This window comes from Thamnophis sirtalis, unplaced genomic scaffold (assembly GCF_051295495.1).
Source record: "Thamnophis sirtalis isolate CommonGarterSnake01/CBP01778 unplaced genomic scaffold, rThaSir2_p1.2 scaffold_1, whole genome shotgun sequence".
NCBI lineage: Eukaryota > Metazoa > Chordata > Lepidosauria > Squamata > Natricidae > Thamnophis > Thamnophis sirtalis.
In genome coordinates this window covers 63,765,136-63,775,901 of record NW_028261381.1, presented here as the reverse complement: position 1 = coordinate 63,775,901, position 10,766 = coordinate 63,765,136, and positions in this window count along the sequence as shown.

Below are 10,766 nucleotides of genomic sequence, written 5' to 3'. Positions count from 1 at the left end.
TGTCAGATGTGATGCTCCCAATCTCATCATTCTATAACAGAATTAAAATATCCTGCTCCAGAAGGGAAGTATTAATTGTATGGCAGAGCAGTGGATCACCCCTGGGCTTATGGCAAGTTTTGTACTGAGTCCCGAGAACAAACAAGGATTGCATATTCTGTGCAATTTTGGGGATTTCATCTTGCACTAAAAATAATGCAAAGGATTTGTATCAATAAGGCATTATTGCAAGGAGCTTTGAAATAGGTTTTGTCTTGATAACCTCATCTTTATTACTTTTATAAATAATTCAAGGTGCGAAGATACCAAATACTCTTTCCTCCTTTTATTTTCCCCACAACAAACCTGTGAAGTGAATTGGGTTAAGAAAGAGTGACTTGCCCAAAGTCAGCCAGCCAGTTCTTATGCCTAAAGCAGGACTAGAACTCAGTCTCCTAGTTTCTAGGGCAGCATCTTCACCATTACACCAAACTAATTCTCATGAAACTCAAAGTTAAATGACTAAGTCATCATGCTAACATTATATTTAGCGTGCGTGCGCACGCACAACCCCCCACACACACAATGGCATAGTTAAATGATACACATGGCAATTTTTTTTAAGTATGGTGCAAATTTTTGATTACATCTATCATTCTATGTTAAACCTCAGAATATAACTAGATTGAACTGTGTCTGAGCAGTATTGAGAGGTTTGTTTGTATCAGAACTATGCAAAACATTTGGAAGGTATTTTATTAACAATATTGGTGGGAACAAAACACCCTTCCTTGATGTGTGCAGTAAACCTCATCTCCTGGAGAGCATGCATGTGCAATTTTTGCTAGCAGTCCCATATGCATGCCCAGATAACCTGCAAAAGTTTTCTTTTCAGCAATAGTGATAGCTGCCTCACTTGAGAGAAAAAATTTACAAGATGTTTTATAGATGGCATTTAGATCCTAAAAAGTTGGCTTCTATGTATCCGAACTTACAACCCAAATGCTGGCGATGTGATTCTCTTGATACTACATATTTTCATATATGGTGATCTTGCAAAAAGGTTAAGGCATTTTGGATAAAAATATGGTGGATTATGCAAAATGTTGTTTAAAAAAGGATAAAGTTTACCCCTCAGTTATTTTTGTTAGGTATAATTACTGCTGTAGAGATTAATTTGATTTTGCACTTAATAACTGCAGCTAGATTGTTGGTGGCGCATTACTGGAAGAAGGAAGATTTGCCTACAATTCAAGAATGGACATTGAAAGTCACAAATTTAGCCGAGCTGGCTAAAATATCTGCATATCTTAAGGACTACTCAAATGAGAGATATAAACGAGACTGGAAAAAATGGATCGATTATATACAAAATAAATAGGGGACTAAGAAATTCCAGATAGCTTATGATTAAGATCAGGAATGATATAAATTGTTTAAAGTTAGCCTAGCAAGGAGGAGCTAAGTTCAATTTAAAGATGTTATCAATTTTCTATTCTTTTTTCAAATATATTTTAGACTGTTTTTGTCAAAGATTTATACCATGTATGGGTTCTGGGAAGTCGGGAGAGGGAAGGCTTGGGGGTTGGGAGGAGGGTGGGAGGGAAGGATGTATATTAGGCTTGACGAGGGATGTTAGATTTTAAAGTAATATGATTGCACATGTATACTGTCTTCTCTTATTTTTTATTTAAAATTAAGATATGTTAAGTATATTGATATGGAAGCATAAATACCATCAACATAGAATGAAGTTTGCTCAGAAGCTGAAATACACCAAGTGAATGAGAGGAAGAGTGGGAAACAGAGGAGAGAAGAAAGAGAGGAAGAGAGGGATAGGAGAGAGGGTAAGGGGGGGAGATGAGGAGGATAAGGAGGAGTGGAATGAAGAGAGAGGAGAAGGAGAAAGGAAGGGGAAGTAGAGTAGAAAAGGATAATGGAGGGAAGAAAGGAGGTAGGAGAGAGGTAGAAGAAAGAGGTGTATGGAGAGCAGAAGAGCTAATAATGGGTTTTTATGTTTCTGGGCGTTGATGGCAAGAGGAACTGATGTAATTACTACTTAATACAATAGGATATTGGCTATGTAATAGTATACATGTGATTATAAGTTATGAAAATGGAAAATAAAAAAGTATATTTTTTTAAAAAAATAGTGATAGCTGCCTCACTAATGCAAGGGTCTTTTTTCACATTGGCATATTGTGTGGAAAAAACCCTTCAAGTATTTTGCACAACCATTATGTGTTTTTAAAAACAACGGGTTTTTAAAACGTTCCTCTACCTACATGGATGCCACTTAATGTCCTATTTTATGACTTTGTATCATTCATTGAACAAAAGACAAAAATAAGAAGGCCAGATAGAGTCAAACGGCATTTCATCCAGTTTGTCTACTTTGTGCTGCTGTTGTTGGCCAAATCCAGCCAGTGGAGAGCAAATAAATCCTAAATAAATCCACTTGTCACTTTAATACAGGAAATCTTTCCAGTTATAATATAGACAAGAAAATACTATTCCCAACATCTAAATTGAATAAATGAGAGGCCTTTTGAGAGTCCCAGAACACCCTGAAAAAATGGAATGACAATCCATTTCTGTATTGCTGCCCAAAAATCTACATAGACATGCCCAGGACATTATCAGGATTTAGCAAAGACTGTTACTATACAGAGTTGGAAGGGGCATTGGAGGTCTTCTAGTCCAACATCATGCTTAATCAGGAAACTGTATTCCCTTTCACACAAATGGCCATCCAATCTCTTCTTAAAAACCTCCCGTGATGGAGCACCCACAGCTTCTGAAGACAAACTGTTCCATCGATTATTTTCATTGTCATTAATTCCCTCCCCCCCATTTCTAGATTGGTTTTCTTCTTGATTAGTTTCCATCCATTGCTTCTTGTCCTACCTTCAGGTACTTTGGAGAATAAATTGACTCCCTCTTTTTTGTGGCAGCTCCTCAAATATTGTAACACTGCTATCACGTCACCCCTTGCCCTTCTTTTCATTAGACGAAATTAGGGGTGTCAAACTCACGGCTCGGATGCGTCATATGCTGGCCACCCCCACCCCCATTTTAGCAAAGGGGAAAACAGTCATGATACATCATGTGATGACAACATGACGCTGCGAGTTTGACACCCCTGGACTAGATATTCCCAATTCCTGCAACAGTTCTTCATATGTTTTAACCTCCACTCCCCTAATCATCTTTGTTGCTCTTCTTTGCATTCTTTCTAGAGTCTCAACATTTTTTTATACCATAGTGACCAAAACTGGATGCAATATTCAAAGTGTGGTCTTAGCAAGAGATTATAAAGCAATATTAACATCTCATGTGATCCTAATTCTATCCCTCTGCTAATGTAGTCTAAGACTGCATTGACTTTTCTGGCAGTTGAAGCACACTACTGGCTCATATTTAAGTGATTGTCCACTAGACTCTTAGATCCCTCTCACAGTTACTGCTATTGTGGCAGATACCACCTATTCTATGCCTGTGCTCTTGGTTTTTCTTGCCTAATGTAAAACCTTGCTTTTCTCACCTTGAATTTCATTTTGTTACATAGGCCCAGTGTTCAAGTCTGTTGAGATCCTTCTTTTGGACCGTTGGCTATTCTGGACAGCAATATCCCATGCAAAGAAGACAATTAGAACAGGGGTTCACAAACCCCGGGCCACGGAGGACTGTGGCCAGTTAGGAACTGTGCAGCACAACTGGAGATGAGCCAATGAATGAGTGAGCAAAACTGAAACCACCACCATCCCATCAGTGCAAAAATTGTCTTCTGCAAAACTGTTCCCTGGTGCCAAAAAGGCTGGGGATTGCTGAATTAGAAGATAATATTGCAACCAAACATCTAACCACACCTTACAGGAGTATTTTTCATCCTTCCTCAAAATATGAGATCCTTTTAAAAAAATCTCAAGTTTCTTTTAGACAAATGTGGAATTGGAAGTATAGCTAGGAGCCAAAGAAAGAAACAGCAGCAATCTGTTTTTTTTTTTAATCAAGGCAGTTTTTGAGAAAGTCATCATCATCACATCTCAAAATGGAATGCTGGTATAGCTTTATGTTAGTATAAATTAACTTAATTAATAATATTACTTCTCTTAGGGATCTGAAGCAGTTACATCAGTGGAGGAAATTTTGCATTTGTCCTGAACAGCTGCATCTGAACCGAGTTGATCTAGAAGCATGCTGTTATTAATTATTTTCCTTGGGTCATCAAGTAAACTCTTGAAATAGAAGTGATTCTCTATTGCTCTACAGATGTCCTGCATTTCCATTCCCACAAACCCCAACCCACAGGACTATTATTCATTCTGGCAGCAGAAATCCAGTATCTCTGGAGCACATCACAGCTTGGAGAAGGTGCAAAGGTCTCTTTAGCTACAAGGAAGTGGAAGGGGGTTTCCAGCTCTCACCTGAACTGTTCCAAATTTCCAAATATGGCACACGCACACATACACAAATCCCTCCCCAGGCGCCAAAAATGAGTGACCATTCCGTAGTCTAAACCGGAAGCATTTTTCTACAGTCCAGAGAAGATGGGAGGGCGATGGAGAAAGTGCAGTTCTCAAAAGGATCCTAATTTCCCCACCTCCCGCGGAGAGACTTGGAAAATGGGAGACACAGTGGCGGATCTCCTCTGATCTAATTCCCCAAAAGACACATCGGAGCCGAAAGGTCGCTTCTGGCAGAAGCCGCTACCATTAAGTGACTCGCCCCACGCCCCACAACAGCCACTAATCCAACCACGCTCACCCCTCCCGGCAAACAGGTGGCCGCCGCAACCCTGGAGTGTTGAAACGCACCGTGATTTGTTTGCATAGAGGGTCAAGAAAGCGATTTTCCTTCCCCACCCCACAAACGATCTAAATGTAAATAAGTGAGGTTCGGCTAGTTTTTAAGCACATTGCAGCAAAGTTAGTTAGGTCTTGCAACAACTAAAAGAAAAGAAAGGCTGAACTCTCTAAACCCAAACGACAGATCTTCAAAAGAGAGAGAAGACAGTCCGGCTCAGAAACACAAGGGTTGATGGAGGGAGTCCCTGGCGAGAAGCCAAACAAACACTCACCTTCCGATGCCGCCGCCGGAACAGCAGCCGGGTATCTTAGTCTCCCTGGCCGCCAATTACTTCCTCTTTGCCATGAAGGCCTCAACTGAAAGGAAGCCTGATCTGTCCCGCCCTGTGAAATCTCCCAGTGCGCAGCTCGAACTTCCTGCTGGTTATCGGAACAGAAAATGATTTCGGAGAGCAAAGCGAATTTCGGTTCTCAAATGCCTTGGCAGAAAAACCAAAGAAAATCGAAATAATTTGTTTTCTTCTGCAGCTTAGACCTCTGTGCATCCCGAGAGATGCACAATATTGTAGACCCTCCCGACTTTTCCTTTGTTGACATACTCTTAATATCGCGGAGACACAGTTGCATCGTCAAAAACTGAGAAGGTATTATTGGGGATACTGAGATTTACATAGTTATTTAACAGGCCCTGATCATCAAGAGGGGATCGACTTTTATCGAGATCAGCTTTTTTGGTGATGGGGATGCCAGAGCAAAAAAAGCAATATCATGGTAAAATCTGCATGGAAAACTACATGTGGATCTCTCGCAATGCTTGCCAGCATCATGCTATTATCACATTGCATTGTATATGCCAAATGGCTGCCCAACACAAGTGTTGTGTAAGGGTCCTGGTCTTTTACTTGAAAACACCAGATTTTTCTGCAGATCTAACTCAGTGTTTTTCAACCACTGTGCCGCGGCACACTAGTGTGCCGTGACATAGTGTAAGGTGTGCCGTGGGAAAATTACTTTATATATAGGCACAGAGTTAAAAAAATTTAACATTTTCTAATGGTGGTGTGCCTCGTGATTTTTTTCATGAAAAAAGTGTGCCTTTGCACAAAAAAGGTTGAAAAACACTGATCTAACTAACACATAAGGTAGCCCCAATATGTTTGTTTTTAGGAGTTATTTCCTAGATTCTCTTGAGGAAGACTACAATAACAATAATGTTGGGAAATATTAAAAAGGCAGAATATTATATTTCCCCCAAAGAAGAAATGGAGAAGCATGCTCTTAAATACAGAAAGCCGATCCAGTCTTTCTTAATACCCCCCCCCCCATATTTTGTGCCCATTAATAAAGATTGGGCCAGCCTATCTAATCAAACAAAAGACCTTCAGCTCCAGGGTGATGGGATTAAGAAGAACAGGACGTGACCCTTCAGGACATAATAGGATTCACCCACTACCATTCAGCAGAAGACACAGAGCTCACTACGTTGCACAATCTCCTAAGGGCATTTCAGACATTGCACAACCTCCCCTAACAGCATTTCTGAAACTTATAAAAATCCATGTGCTCATCAAACCAATTGTTCAGCTGACCCAGGACTGCTGTTGGTTCTGTTCATCATTAAACTTTCTTTCCAATCAGCTTCCATGTTGTTTCCAGCTTCTTTCTCCCAGTTTGGAATGGAACCAGATGGGTTTTGCTTCCAACAAGATAAAGATAAGCTTTAAAAATAGTTGTGCCATTGATCCATTTGCCCTCCTATCATCTCCAAGCCTTTATGTGAATACAGTTTTCCAGTAGTTTTCTAGCTTAAAACCAGTGTGGTAATAAAGTATAAATCCAAGCTAGTTAATACTACATTGAAACAAATGCAATCATACACAATATGTTTAAAATGCTTAAAATATTTTTACAGGAAATTTAGGGTGCTGAACTGGAAACATACTATCTAGAAAAGATGAAGTCCTTTGGTTGATTTGCCAGTATAATTATGCGTGTGATTGCAAAATGAGAGCCTAATTTTCTTAGCAGTCTAGGATTTCTGAACCAATTATGGAAGATCCCCTGGCCTTCTAAATTCTACATTCTAAATCTAGATAGTTCTAGAGAAGTAAACCTTTATTAGAACACAATGCCTTTTGCTGCAGAACTTTCAGTGAACTGTAATGGTGCAGATAAAGCATTACTAAACATTTTGTTTATTGTCTCCTTTATCGTGGATGTCCTTATTTATATAACTAAAAGGCATGTGAGTCTTAGAAATGCTTTAACTCAAACAGCTACATACTATATAGTCATTTCTAGATGCAAAGTGAAGGCAAAATAAAGTTTACTATGATTTGTGTTGTTCTGTAGGTTAAAGAGAGAATAATGAAAAATGAAAAATCAGAAGGGAAATATTCTTCCAATAAATTATCTTGAACGGCTATGTTCATTATAAGCTGATTTTCTATTGGGGACATATCACCTTGCTTGTTACAAAAATGCCCAATAATATTTTGATCAAAAATTAAGTCCAAGATGCACCTGGAGAGTACTGTAGAAATATGACTGCAATTATCACTCCCTGGACTTCATGAATCTACAGTCCACCATCAATCTATGGATTATGTTCTTAAGTATTCTATTTGATATTGATCATAGAATTGACAAGAAAGAAAGTGATTCTGAACTTTAATTGCAAGCATTATCCTGGAATACTATACTAAGTGGTACAGTATTCCAGGATAATGGAATATCCTGGTTTTAAATTGTTAAACTACTTTCAAACAGAAGCTACCATGCTTCAAATTTAAGATACAGATGAATGATCTCATTTTAAAAAGTAATCTCATCCCTACTGATATCAAAAGATGAAACTTCTATAAAGTAAGGCAACTGATAATAAGAAAGTGAAATTCAATAAAGAAACATTTTTCTAGACATTTTTACCTAAGTCAAGAGAATACCAACATATTTAAAGAACGGTGTAAAACAACCCAACAATTCAAGCCAAGAGGATTGCCTGAAGAAAATGCTCATTCACATGTGAAGAGCTAACAAACAAACGAAGGTTACAAACTCTCGAAAATCACAAGGCCTTTAAGAACAAAATAAGAATCTAATTTAGAATTTAGAATTTTTATTAATATTTATAGGCCGCCCTTTTCCCTGAGGGGACTCAGGGCGGCTTACAAAGTATAGGGGGGGGGACACAAAAACGATGAACATAAACATTACATGAGTATAAAATAGTACACACCATTCATTCATCATTCAGGTGGGGACAGATTACGATCTTCATCCCCAGGCCTGACGGGATAGCCAGGTCTTAAGGGCTGTGCGGAAGGTCTGGACGGTGGTGAGGGTACGAATCTCCACGGGGAGATCGTTCCAAAGGGTCGGAGCTGCTACTGAAAAGGCTCTCCTCCGTGTAGTTGCCAGTCGACACTGACTGGCGGATGGAATTCGGAGGAGGCCTAATCTATGCGATCTGATAGGTCGCAGGGAGGTAATTGGCAGGAGGCGGTCTCTCAAGTACCCAGATCCACTACCATGGAGGGCTTTAAAAGTGGTAAGTAGCACCTTGAAGCGCACCCGGAGATCAACAGGATAGGTGTTATGTGGGCGAACCGAGGTGCGCCCACAATCACTCGCATGGCCGCATTCTGGACTAGCTGAAGTCGCCGGATGCTCTTCAAGGGCAGCCCCATGTAGAGCACATTGCAGTATTCCAGCCTAGAGGTCACAAGGGCCCGAGTGACTGTTTTGAGGGCCTCCCGGTTCAGGTAGGGTCGCAACTGGCGCACCAGGCGAACCTGGGCAAATGCCCCCCTGGTCACAGCCGTCAAATGATGGTCGAAGGTCAGCTGTGGGTCCAGGAGGACTCCCAAGTTGCGAACCCTGTCTGAGGGGTATAGAGTTTGACCCCCCAGCCTGAGCGATGGAACATTAGCCGAATTATTGGGAGGAAAGCACAACAGCCACTCGGTCTTCTCCGGGTTGAGTACAAGCTTGTTAGCCCTCATCCAGTCCCTAACGGCTTCGAGACCCCGGTTCATCATGTCCACCGCTTCATTGAGTTGGCACGGGGCGGACAGATACAGCTGTGTATCGTCCGCATATTGATGGTATCTTATCCCGTGCCTCCGAATGATCTCGCCCAGCGGTTTCATGTAGATGTTGAATAGTAGGGGGGATAAGACCGAACCCTGCGGCACCCCATATGTTAGGGGCCTAGGGGTCAATCTCTGCCCCCCAACTAACACCAACTGCGACCTGTCCGAGAGGTAGGAGGAGAACCACCGCAAAACAGTGCCTCCCACCCCCACCTCCCACAGTCGTCGCAGAAGGATACCATGGTCGATGGTATCGAAAGCCGCCGAGAGGTCAAGGAGAACCAGGATGGAGGCATGGCCTCCATCCCTGGCTCTCCAGAGATCATCGGTCAATGCGACCAAAGCGGTTTCTGTGCTGTAACCAGGTCTGAAGCCCGACTGGAAGGGGTCAAGGTAACTGCAAGAGACCTAATTAACTGCCCCTTCATGCCTGATATTCGTATCAGTAATGACATCCAAGATCCTTCAGACAATATAATATTCAATTTTTTTCTGCATATATTTTTCAATGCTTTTTTATTAGGGAATATTTGTGTAGATACATATGGTAACTGAGCTAAATGTTGGAAATAACCATTTGATTGCAAATCTGACTCATCACCAATTACACAGAATACAAGTTACATTTTTTCCCCAGCCACTAAACATCTTTTGACTTCCTTTTTTCCATGTCTCATGACCTATTTTAGGAGATTTAATTATACTGATTCATTTCCATGAAAGCGTTTTGGCAAGGATGTTCTATAGATAATGAGAGCAGCTAATGAAAAGATCTCTCATGTATGTGTGTGTGTGTGTCCCTCCCACCCTCACATACACACACATACACAAAAGGAAAACAGTAAATATTCAGAAAATGAAACTTGAGATATTGAGTGGAAATTTGAACAGATTCCCAACTAAGGAGGTAACATAATTTCTGCAGAAAACAAATAATTCAGAAATTTATAGATGCTTGAAACAATGTTTTTATTTGACCATGATCAATGCTTCAATATTACTGAAACTATCTCATACAGGTACTCCTCGACTTACAACCTGTTGCTTAGTGACCATTCAAAGTCATGATGGATCTTGCAAAAGGTACTGTATATACTCAAGTATAAGCCTAGTTTTTCAGTCCACTTTTTGAGCTGAAAAAAGCCGCCTCGGCTTATACTCGAGTCAGTGAAAAATTTGCCCGAAATGGAGGAGAAAAAGGGGCGGGGCCATGCCGCTGGGTGACGCTCGTGAATGGCCCAGCGCCCCTGAATTTCCCCTCCCTCTGTGTCAGTTTGCCATGCAGCGTGCACCGCACCATCCCCCCTCCTCACGTTCTAATGTAATGCAGGGCTATCTTACGACTCCCCTTCCTCCCCCTCCTGCGGAGCAAATTTTTACAATGGCTACTGTATATTTAATGGGCACTGGCAGGCTTTATATGTTATTCAATGGGCAATGGCATTATTGGTATCTATTTTTATTTTTGAAATTTATCGGTAGCTGGTGCATTTCCCACCCTAGGCTTATACTCGAGTCAATAACTTTTCCAGTTTTTTGTGGTAAAATTAGGTGCCTCGGCTTATATTCGGGTCGGCCTATACTCGAGTATATACGGTACTTACAATTCACTTCCACAGTTCCAATGGCTGGGCATTCCCCTAAAAAGCGCTTGAAATGCATGACCTGACAATGGTTGGGGTCATGTCTTGACCATAATGTCTCCCCCTTCTTTTGATGTGGCATAATTATGTTGACAATATTTTATTTTACTATTTTATTTTTGTTCATCATGCGGTCAGCCAGATGTTCAGATTGGATTTGGCATTTTTGTCCAGCTATAGAATCTTTCCCGAAGACCTGGGACAGGCAGATTTGGATGTTTGATGGTGTTACAGATATCATC